Source organism: Zootoca vivipara, chromosome 12, assembly GCF_963506605.1.
Source record: "Zootoca vivipara chromosome 12, rZooViv1.1, whole genome shotgun sequence".
NCBI lineage: Eukaryota > Metazoa > Chordata > Lepidosauria > Squamata > Lacertidae > Zootoca > Zootoca vivipara.
The window spans coordinates 28,460,310-28,470,519 of NC_083287.1; positions in this window are offsets into that span (position 1 = coordinate 28,460,310).

The window sequence follows — 10,210 nt, forward strand, 5'->3', positions numbered from 1 at the left end:
CTTAGGGCAGTAGTACCTGCTGCAACGGCTGGGATAAACACCAGCTTTTTTTTTCTGTAGCAAACACAAGAAGCATGAAAGCCTTGAGTAATCCTATGCATGTTAGGATTGGGCTTGTTCCCAAGTAACTAAGGATTTAATGTATCTGATAAAGAATATTGGTTAGTAAGGGCACGATAGACCTTGCAAACATTTAACTGGCTGCCACTCCTGCAAGTAATAGCCCAGTGGCTCAAACTGGGTAGGGTAGCAAATCCTGAGTTTATTGCTGCTGCCCTGAAAGTAATCATGGATGTTCAAAGGGAAACTGTAGCATGAAACTGTTGGATTGCCACACTAAAGTAATACATTTATTAGGACCAACAAAAAATGCACCATTTTCATTTGTCCTAATAAATGTATTACTTTTCTGTGCCAATTGGATTTTTTTCTCCGTGATGGGGTGATGCAAGTACCTAATGTATTTTGAATATTGGAAAATAGTTTGTGTGTGTTGAGTTTTATTCTTTTAGTTTAGAGCTGGATCAATTATATCTTTTTCCAAGCACCTGCTAATTAAAAAAACACAATTATTCAGGCTTTGCTGTCACCTATTGCTAGATGGCTGAATTTCTGTGTAAATTAGGGCCCCACATTAATGTTGGAAATGTTTTAACAGCCATGATTTCCACTAAATAATCCTGGGAACTGTAGTTTGCTAGGGAGAGATCAGTTTGTAAGGAAAAGATGAGGAACTTCCAGTTCTGTTTTTGATTAACCACAGTTTAGTGTTATGTCTGAACACTAAACTGCCGTTCAATTTAAGTATTGTTTACTTAAACAAGCCAATCTCATAAACCACAGTTTGAAGCTGGCTTCCTTTTAGAAAGCTATAGATGGACAAACCATGGATTGTCTAGGTTTGGACATAAGTTGTGGTTAGTTAAAACCAGAAGCAAGAGCTACGAAGTTCCTCGCAGCATTGCCATAGGAGAGAAGGCAGCAAACTTGCAGCTTGCTCAGGCTCACCCTCTTAAACCAAGCCACGACTTAGAATTAAGCGCAAAAGCATCTTGTTGTGCCATTTTAATATTATACTGTCTGCTGCCTTGGGCATTTTTTTAAAGTGGAAAGGCAAGATATAAGTACTTTAATCAATAAAATATTACTGCTGTTGGTCACTATACTTATCTTGTTTTACGCAGATTTGTCAAAGACCTCTTACCTTTCATTGTTATTTGACTCCACCATTGATATTTTTTTGGTTTGTTTGTTTATGTATGTGCGTATGATGTGGGAGGGTGAGACACACACACACACTTGCAGGGCAATTGTATGCACCCCAAAATCAGAAGGAAATCCCCTAGCATTCAGCAGGCACGCACGCGCACGCACGTGCACACACACACACACACACACACACACACACCTTAATGTACCTGATGAAGTAGCACCAGTCCATAAAAGCTGATGCCACACTAAAATCTACTAGCCCTCAAGGTACCAGAAGATCCTTTGTTGTTGCTGTTGCTGCAACAGGTGCTCAGCAGGGAGATGGTCTGGCAAACTCTGCTAACTTATTAGATGGATATCTCTGCCCCATGGGCTCAGAACAGCTTGCAGCAGTTTTCCCAAACATAAACCTTTCTGTCTCCAAAGGGGTTCACAATCTAAACTCCTTGAACTTTGGCCTGTTTTGCAGCTGTCCCAAGGCAAGGAGCCTCAGAGGCAAAACAGAGAATTCTCAAACCTAGCTGAGAAACTGAAACTTGGCTGGACAAGAGCTGGTGGGGGAGGGTAGGAAGGGGAAGGAGGGAACAGGAAAGAACGATTCTGTTGTCAGCCTGTTGTAATGTAAAACACTGAGAAGGTACCCCCCCCCCACACACACACACCAAGAAAAACGCCCCTATTAAAAACAAAAAGGTGAAACTTGGCCAAATGCCAGCCTATGAGTTTCACAGTTCAGCAAGAAATTGAACTGTTCTGAAACTGCCACAGCAGCTTATTTAGCAAGAGAGAACCTGAGAACTTGTGTGTTTGTCTAAAAGACTAGCATTGGCAATTTTTAAACCTCTAGTATTTCTGCTAAGAACCGTGACCTAATACTATTTCATTTAACAAGGAATAATCCAATTTTGATTTATACATATTACAAAAAAACAAACAATACTCCCCCCATTTGTTTCATTTGCCTACACTCCAGTACGAAATGTCAAATTAAATAATCCCCCCTCCTTTTTTTCTTTTTTCTTTCTTTTTTTGAGAGAAGTCCTAAAGCGGAAAGCCTACGGGCCAGTTTCAGATTAGTATGTAATTCCATGGCTTTTAACTTTATTATGCTTCCTGAAACAGTAACAGAACAGAAATGCTGACAAACCCAAACTCTGAGCCAAATCTAATTGCACTATCCTAAATTTAAAACTTTGTGGCACTCACATATTTTGAAAAAAAAGCATAATTTACAAAAAAGAAGCAAAGTGAACTGTGTTGTGTTCATTCTAGTAATTCCATTGCAGGCGCATACTCAGTGCATACACAGATATTTCACATAGAAACATGATGCTTCATGGCTGTACATGCATAATGGAACATGTAATGTGATTACCAGACAATTCTAAAAACAGAGGAATCAGCATTTTTTATTGATTACCAGCAAAACGCAAAATTTGAAGCCTATATTGTAGCAGCAGCTATCAGGACTCTGGGACAATGGGAATCAAGGTGTTTGTGGGGCTGACTGCTGAGCTAAACAGATTTTGTACCTTCAATATATTTGGAGAGAGGCCTCAGATTGGGAAGGGTTCCAAAAGTACCATAGCAGGCAAGCATGTATACCCACACTTGTAGAATGCAAAATGCATTTATACAAATAAGAAGAGCGCTCTTAAGCACTACTGTTTTTCCTTGCCGCTAACCACAACTAGTCTTTTCCATGGCAGTAGATGTGCTTTCAAGACAAGTTGGAATCACCTTTCTTTGAGGGTAGAGGAAGTACAATATATTAAGATGTTAAAAGAGTCAACATGATCTACCAAATAGGACTTCACGCTAAGGCCTGTTTAAATCTTAGTTCCATTGTAGTTCCACTGTGGGCCCCTGGGGGTGAGTCTCTCTCTCAACCTTATTTGCTCACCTGTAAACAACAACAACAATTTGCCTACCATTGTAAAGATAAAGAAGTCTGAGGACAGATGTTTCCCTACAGGAGAGACAGGGAAGATGTGGCCCTTCAGATGTTGGATTCCCATGCAATGCTGACTAAGGCCAATGAGACCTGGATCCAACAACATCTAAAGGGCTGCAACTTCCTCGCGCCTGTCTTGTAGCACCTTCTGGGCAGGATTGCATCCTTTCTGCGTTGTGTACGCTACTTACTACAGTGCTGGAATAAACACTGGGCACTGCTTTCAGGAATACAATAATGCCACAGCATTCTCTCTCTCCCCCCAACCCCTCTAAAAGCATGGTTACTACAAAGGTAACAATGTCAGGACTACTAGTGGTATGAGGTTTTAATTCAGAAAGCAAGGGTACATTATTCCCTAACACAAAGTTCATGCAGCAGAAGCAAGTGTATTTAGATGGATTATCTGCCCCAGTTCCTGTTCTTATTATGGGAAAGCAATCAGTTCTTCGTGAGAATCCAGCACCACGCTGAGTCACCCTGGGGCTTCTGATAGTCCAGCCTTTCACTCTGCATTATCATCTGGTAGCAGCAACATCCTGTGCCACAGCTCCATTACAAAGCAACAAAGTCAGAATGGAAGATCTATGAAGCCTCATGTCTGGGGATGGGGGGTGGGATGCTTTCAACACTGCTAGACCTGGATTAAAGGAGACAAAGGCACCTCTTTTAAGTCGCACCTTTTGATTTTATTTTTCTTCTTATGGTCATGCGTCTATAAGGAAAACTAGCTGTTTTAAGAATTCAGGATCACATAGCTGTGATCTACTTCTTGAATATGGAGTTCATTCATAATTCTCTCTTGCTTATCACTACCCAAGCTTTCCTCCATCCATTCAAAAGTTTCACTGAATGTATCCCTCTGTCAGTCAAGGGTGGCTTTTCCATTTTGCCAGACGCAGGAGGTGGTAGAAGCAAAGTTTTCTACCTGACAGCAGCATACGCATGGAGGACATAATGTATGCATACATTTCGTACACGAATCCTCTAAATTCAGTGTGTGCCCAACACATTTTGCTGCCTGAGGCAAAGGACAAGTGCCAAACCACACCGCTGTATATAGTGAAGGCAACTGGACTGGTACTTTAATTTTACTTCGGCTCCAGGGGTGAGACAGCTTCCTGCACCACACCTGAGGACAATAGACTCAACTTAAGGACTGCAGGGCAAGCTATGTAGCACACACAGCTCTCTTCTTGAAAACCTCATCTCTGCTGGCCACCCCCAACTGCCGTCTGACACCGCTGCTGCATGGCCATTGGGTTTGTTCTAGGGGAGCCCTAATTGCGCAACTTGTGACCTTCCCCCAAAGTGGCTCTCCAGCCACATGCAGATAGTGGTGGCCCCACCAGCGCTCTATATGGCAGCGTACACACCATACATTTAAGGCACATCCCACCCCACAATAATCCTGGAAACTAGTTTGTAAAGGGTGCTGAGAATTGTAGCTCTTTGAGGACTACAGTTCTCCGGATTCTTTGGGGGAAAGAAATATGCTTTAAATAAATGTATGGCATATACACAACCTGTCTTCATTTCTTGACACATGCCTACAACAGCAAAGCAGGGATAGGGTGGTGTGTCATGTAGAGCAGCCTGGCACATAATGTATGGCTAGTGCTGCACTCAGCTTTGTAAGACACGCACAATTGCCTTAGGCATGGCCTTGGAGATTCATGAATCTTTTACCTTCTATATTCTACCTTTCTTCCACCATGAGTTGTATGTGTATTATGATTCCCAGGAGGTCTCCCATCCAGGCAGTGACCAGAATCGGACCTTCTTAGCTTCAGTGAGAAGGTGATCTCATCTGCCTTCAGACCATATATCTAGGAAAGTGGTGCTGGAAGGAGCTAAAAACTTCCTGCAGTATGTAATCCCAATGCAACTTGGAGTCCCATTGAACTGTTACCAGTCTTTGAATGAACAAAATATGGGTAAGTCAATCAGAGGCCTCCAAGATCCCTCCCCCAATTCCTTAGGGGCAATAATGGAGGGTTGACTGTGCTAAAATGCAACAGTGGCACAAAGCAGATCTATGCTACATCTTACAGATGGCAGAAGTGGGGAGAGAAAGGGAAGAAAAGGTCTCCTGAATTTCCAGTATGGTATTTAAGTGCCAGGTTGGGTGGCTGTAGCGGTGGGGGTTGGGGGAGAGATTGCCACCTTTTCGGCTGGTTTTACCCATGTGCTTTTTAACAGCAGTTTGATGCACAAAATAATTGAATATAACGTTCCCCTATCACTTTATCTTCGTGCCAGAAAACCATCGTGCAACTTCTGTTCCTTGCCCGATGTAGCTGACTCAGACACATCTGTTCTGCATGAAAGCATTTCTAGGAGGAAAAGGGAGGAGAACCGGACAAGTCATGAGTGCTGTTACCATTGATAGAGTTTGGGTGGAGGCTAGATAAAGGAAGTAAGGCCCAGCCTTTTTAGAGCAATAGCCTATCATTTGGATGCACACTCTGCAGATGAGTGGGAGCTCCCTGCCTTCCCAGAAATCGCTGCTTCATGCAGAAGACGCTCTTATTAATAATGCAGAAGTGGTATTTGGCATATATATCAGTAGCCCATTTCATATGCACTAAGCACAACTTGCATTTCCAAGACTACAACGAGAAATTACAATTGCCAGATACCTTCGTGCAATAATCAAAGAAAGATCTCTTTTTCCCCAATGAAAAAGAAAGTGGCTCAACAGAGCAGGATGCGTTTTCTGGACATTTTCAGCATTTTGTCTACCACATTAAAGCACGAGATCTGTCATGCTTGAGGTTTGCCAAAAACTGCAAGCATTTAACATCGGGTCACATCACAAGATGGGTGTTAAAAATGCCAGCAGAGCATTTCAAGCAGGGCTCCCTAAGGCTGCTAACACAACGAAGCTCATCTGATCTTAGCAACAGTGGGATATTTTTAGAAATTGTCCCTATTGTACACAAGCTGAAAATACTCCACCTTTCCATTGCTTCTCAGATAAGTCAGCTTTGCATCGGGATTTTCTCTGGCAAGCATGAATAGAACACCAACACTGCAAAATGTCCCCCACCCCCATCCCATAATAAGCTTCTGAAATAGCCTTATCCCAAAGCTAATTTTGCCATCAAGACCCTGATAATTCTGGCAAGTACTGTAATTACATTGTTTTAATTACAGGTAGGTAGCCGTGTTGGTCTGGATCGAAGTAAAATAAAAAAATTCATTCAGTAGCACCTTAAAGACCAACTAAGTTTTTATTTTGGTATGAGCTTTCGTGTGCATGCACACTTCTTCAGATACAGTGAAATGGACATACCAAACAATCCATCGTATACAGCCAGGCCTTACGTTACAACCGCATCTGTTCCAACTCTACAGACAGAGAATCTCACCTAAGAGATCTACAGCAAACCTTTTTAGAACTAAAATATCCACCTGATGAAGTTAAACAACAGATCAACAGAGCCAGACAGATACCTAGAGAGAACCTGCTGCAAGACAGACCCAAAAAAGAAAATAACAGAACACCACTAGTCATCACATACAGCTCCCAAGCTAAAACAGTACAACGCATCATCAGAGATCTACAGCCTCTCCTGGACAATGACCGCTCCCTTTCTCAAGCTCTGGGAGGAAGACCTTTCATTGCCTACAGACAGCCACCCAATCTTAAACAACTCCTCACCCACAATAATACAACCACCAGACTTAACATGGACACTGGTACCAGAGCCTGCAATAAACCCAGATGCCAACTTTGCTGCCACATACACCCAGACAACACCATTACTGGCCCCAACAACATCCAACATACCATCTCAGGACGATTTAATTGCTCATCCTCTAACATTGTGTATGCCATCAAATGCCAACAGTGCCCTTCAGCTCTCTATATTGGACAAACAGGCCAAACCCTACGCCAAAGGATAAATGGACATAAATCTGACATCAGGAACCAGAAGACAGAAAAACCAGTAGGAGAACACTTCAATCTCCCAGGACATTCTATACAAGATCTCAAAGTAGCTGTCTTACTACAAAAGAATTTCAGAAATAGACTGGAAAGAGAAGTTGCTGAATTGCAACTTATCACCAAGCTCAAAACCATGGAGGGACCTGGTTTGAACAGAGATATCGGGTTCTTATCACATTATACATGATAAGCGATCTTCAGCCATCTCAACCCTTGCTTTTTCATGCAAAACCATTTGCAGTCGTTTGCGGTCATCAACAGCTATCAGTCAGTCAATCACCCATTTCCACCACCCTTCTGAGTGATCCCCCCTCCCCATCCCCATCCCCACCCCTCCCCACCCCTTCTCTACATAAGTGCCTGGAAACTTCCATTTCACTGTATCTGAAGAAGTGTGCATGCACACGAAAGCTCATACCAAAATAAAAACTTAGTTGGTCTTTAAGGTGCTACTGAAGGAATTTTTTTATTTTACATTGTTTTAAGTTACTTATAGTACAGGGGGTGGAGGGAAAGACTGTTCTACAAAACTCAGGTTTATAAGAGATGGAAAAACAAAGACCAAGGTTTGATAGGGAATTGGACAAATGAGTTCTAGCAGGCCCCCAGCTACTCCAAACAGCTGCAAAAACCTTAGCATTAAACAGGAAACTGAACTAATTTTCAATTTGTTGGCCAAAACAAGGTGCTAGATAGCTTAATGCCAAACCCATGTAGGAGTCCCCAATCACTAAAATCCTGACTGCCAAGTTTCCCATTTCCCCCTACTGTTCCCAAAACTTCCAGACCCCACGTCTATTTCCTGCTTCCTCTGCACTGCCACAGTATTCTCATTTGAAAAGGAACAAAACTATTGCCACTTTCTTTCTTCTTTCCCAATCTGCTTACAGGGCAAAAACTCTTTGATGACTTTGCCCCTAAGCAAAATATAAGAATGCCCAAAACCTGCACAGGCCCCATTAACTCTCTTAAGTGTGTAGCAGGATACTACTTAAATACTACTGTGGTTTCAAACAGTTTCCTCCCTCCTACGAAGAGAAGAATTGTTCTATACACCTCCTGTCCATCCCAAAGCCGAAATCATCCTATATCCAATAGTTTGTTAATAGTGAACTAATTCTCTGAGTGTTGATCCTTATGAAACCAAAATAGCACCATCCATCTGCAAGAAGGAAGATTATCAGGTGAGAGACCCTCTCCCCCTGCCCATGTACACACTGGGGGGGGGAAACACCCCAATTAGGACTGAACATGCTCAGTGGCACACAAAGGGACGGGGAATGAAGTACGGTATTCCGAAAGAAGATACAGCAGACTGACTGGCACCCTGATTGGACCACTCTACACTGCTTTATTTTGTTGTGGTCCCACTTCTTCAGTGTTTTTTTACTCCATACAGCCATTGTTGGAAGCTGCCCAGAGTGGCTGGTGGGGTATAAGAAAATTAATCATCATCTGAATTTATTCAGTCCGTAAACACCTTTTAAATGCACCCTATATATTTTTTAAAAAAACAACACTGGTGCTCTAACAGGTAGCTGCTAGAGAACCAACAATGGAAGAGCCAATCATGCTGTCCCGGGGAAAAAAAAAGATGTGATTTTGTCAGCAGCATGGGTCAGCTCTGAAGTTAGGGTTGCCAGACTCAATAGTGGACAGGACTTCTGTGCCTTTGATTGCCCTGCTCTCTTTTGAGTCTGGAAACTTTAAAGAGAAACCAGCAGACCCTTTGTTTAATTTCCAAGCAAAGGGTGCACTCCTCTGGTTCGCCAGAAGTGGCTTAGTCATGCTGGCCACATGACCCGGAAGCTGTCTGCGGACAAACGCCAGCTCCCTCAGCCTATAGAGTGAGATGAGCACCGCAACCCCAGAGTCGTTTGCGAATGGACCTAACAGTCAGGGGTACCTTTACCTTTACCTATGTTAAAAGTAATGGGGTTGAAGTGCAACTAACTTAATCTGGCTCCAACCCATTGTACCTATCTTGGCCACACATTTATATTCAGCATGATATGGTGCTTATATACAAAACCTTTCTAGCTATTGCTTATCAACATAGATAGCATCTCTTTCAAAATATTCAGATAAGGGGAAACAGCCAATCATACTTTTAATGAATCACTGCAACAGAAACAATGGATTTCCCCATAGAAGAGCTGTAAACAACCATCTCCCATACTGCTCTCCCTGCTGCATTTGTGTATCTGCTACAGCCTGGTTGAATTCCCTAATCCTACATGGTTAGATCTCAGAAGAACTAGTAAAACTTTCCTTCAGATTAAGATACTTTCAAATGTCTGGAAACATTCATCCTGCAGTGAATGTCATCCAACTTCATTGCCACACAGAGACACAGAGAAATAACTAGTTATTGCTACTGAGGCGTAACACATACTACAGATGTATGGCTGGTTAGAAACCACATGTAATATTGCCTTGGCTTCTATCATGGATGGAATAAACAAATACAATTACAGTTGCACTACCAGAACAAGTGTGTCTTGGTGTATCATATCGCAAGAACCTCTTTCAATATCATACTAAGCATTACTAAAATGTTCCATAAATTAGCCTTTCGAAGCACAACAGAATTTTATTTTTTTAAGGATGTGTGGCTGCCAAGATTTCTTGCAAAACTGGGTGACCAAAGTACCATGGATAATTGTTGTGCCAACAAAAAGAAAATTGGCTGCTTTTCCCCACCCCCCTTTTTATTATTATTAAGATTTTCTTGGTTTACAAAGGTAGTACAATGTCTCATATTCTTTCCCATGTATCGTTTTTACACATTAAGCTTGACTGTTAAGACATTAGGAAGAAAAGGGGGGGTAGGTGACGGGGTCCCCACCCTCTTAAATCTGTGGCTGAAGTGTAGTTACTGAATGTCCAAAGAACCAACCTTATCTACAGAGTGAATCCTATTAATCTACATCAAAGTCTTGCACAGGAAGAGGGACAAGAAAAGAAAAGAAAACGTTTTTCCCACCCACTATTTATCTCAACAGGTATTTCCTCCTTTTCCTGTCCGTGGAAAGTTTCAAAAAGAAATCCCTAGCTTTAACCCAGAATTGTTAGTTTTGCTTCTAGTA